Source organism: Penaeus chinensis, chromosome 30, assembly GCF_019202785.1.
Source record: "Penaeus chinensis breed Huanghai No. 1 chromosome 30, ASM1920278v2, whole genome shotgun sequence".
NCBI lineage: Eukaryota > Metazoa > Arthropoda > Malacostraca > Decapoda > Penaeidae > Penaeus > Penaeus chinensis.
In genome coordinates this window covers 5,590,295-5,592,794 of record NC_061848.1, presented here as the reverse complement: position 1 = coordinate 5,592,794, position 2,500 = coordinate 5,590,295, and positions in this window count along the sequence as shown.

Sequence of the window (2,500 nt, the reverse complement as noted above, 5' to 3'; positions counted from 1 at the left end):
CTAATTTTTCCCTTTTTTCTTGCGTTATTCACAGGCCTGTTTCGAATTGTTATAACACCGTGGAATTTGCATATATCTTTCTCTCGCCCGTGGAATCGAGTTGGCGTGAGAAGGATGAATACATAATGAGGCTGTTTTATTAAGGAAGAGAAAAATGAAAAGAAAGAATGAGAGATGATATGTGTGTGAGTTTTCCTTTTTTTTTTGGGGGGGGGGGGGGGGCTGGTGTTGCTGTTGTTTGTTTGTGCGTTGGGGTGTAAATTCGTTGGCTTTGTTTGGTTTCCCTTTGTCTGTCTGTCTGTCTCACACACACACACACACACACACACACACACACACACACACACACACACACATACACACACACACACGCACACACACACACACATACACACACACACACACTCCATAATGCCATTATCATCATTCATTTATTTCTCTCTCTCTCTCCCTCCCTCCCTTCCTATCTCTCTCTCTCTCTCTCTCTTTCTCTCTCTCTCTCTCTAAAGTTCTCGTCATGAGGAAAGAGTTAGACCTCCCCTTTATTCACAGCCGTGTCATCCAAACACCATACTTGGCATCAGACTCCTGCAGCTTCTACCCAGACCACAAATCTCCAATATCCTATTAAATATGATATAAATTATAGAGTTAGGCATGCCCGGCCTCGATACTCCAGTCTCATACAGTCCAACTCAGAAGGGAAAACTAAAACTGCTCATACTATCATGTTCTTCAATGTATGGAACAAAGAAGCTAATAATATTCCAGATACAGTACTTGCTGCTCCTTGTCACAGAACTCATGTACATGCTTATATTGATAAACTAATAGGGTCTAAATCTATGGCTTCAAAAACGGAACTAAAAGTTCACTACTTGAAATATATAGATAGTATTCTGCATCCCCCTCATGGTACGCCCCCCCTTGCAATCTACTGTGATGCCTCCACTGATCCTCATGGAGCAACAGGGATTGGTGTGCTAATTCCTGATATAGATCTTGAAGAAAGTGTGTACATTCTCAACTTGACAAGCAAAACTGATGCCGAGTCACTAGCTATATGTCATGCCATTAAGAAAGGTAGTGAGCAGCAGCGACACCTGGCTGTCTTTACAGACAGCCAAGGCGCTCTCCACAGGCTTACTGCATTCAATCCAGAAAACATGGTAAATAGGAATATCCTTCACCAAATTTCTAAACTATTAGAACGGGGTACTCAAGTGTCACTATACTGGATACCCTCTCACATAGGAATATCACTATGTGACAGGATTGATCAATTAGCCAGGTTAGCACTTTCCCATGAAGATCCATATTATGTAATACCGCTATCTCTCAATCAAATGAAAAAACGAGTTATCAACTGTCTTAGAGATTATGAGGGTCAGGTAAAGACCACTGAAAAGGTGAAAAAAGAAGGACATGGTACTATCTGGCATTATGAGAATATAGCTGGGACATCAAATTTAGACAAACCTTATAAAGTCTATCACGGACTGTCTCGGAGACAACAGGTTACATTAACTAGGCTACGCATAGGATATCAGTACACTATGCAATATGTACAGGATGCAGTTTTGGATGCAAAACCTGTTTCATATCATCACTGCAAACTGTGCAAGGCACCCAAGTCGCATAATCTCACTCATTTTTTACTCTATTGTATAAAAACTGCATCCTACCAATCAAACAGTACTGTCCACAGATAAGCACTTGTTGATTATATTAACTTTATTATAGACACTGGTCTTGTCTTTGACATGATTAGTGATATAAAAGGCTTTTTACCAGCCAGATGATATTTTAATACAGCAATAATAGCACAGCCCTTCAGGCATGTATGTAACACTAATGTTTGACTGATGACCCTCTACAGAAATAGAAGCACAGCCAGTTTGGATAGATGCTTTGGTATCTTACCACTGTTCTGTAAATAAATGTTATCAAATCAAATCTCTCTCTCTCTCTCTCTCTCTCTCTCTCTCTCTCTCTCTCTCTCTCTCTCTCTCTCTCTCTCTCTCTCTCTCTCTCTCTCTGTCTCCGTTTCCCATTCCCCTTGTCATATCGGCGCACTATGTCAGCTTATGGTATGGCAAACCATCAACATTTCGTAACTGGAAAGTGCGCGAAAAAAAATTATTCGTCCGCTCCAATATATATGAATTGTGAACGCAAAAAGAGTAAAGAAAAATAGAGAGAGAGAGAGAAAAAAAAAGAAACTAAATACGAAAAGATAAAAAACAAAAACAAAAACAAAAAAAAAACACGCAATGCGTCAACGACAGATGCCCGCGACTCCCAACAGATGTCGTTAGTTTATATACCCTACATTACAACATATACATATATATCCACACATATTTCTCCGTCCTAGATTATAGACCAGAGAATCCACCATAAACCCTTCAATAAAAGCGAAGAGCCCAATTCATGCCACTTTCAAACACCAATAACACATAATCATTAACATCGACGCGATAATACACGGATTGTACCA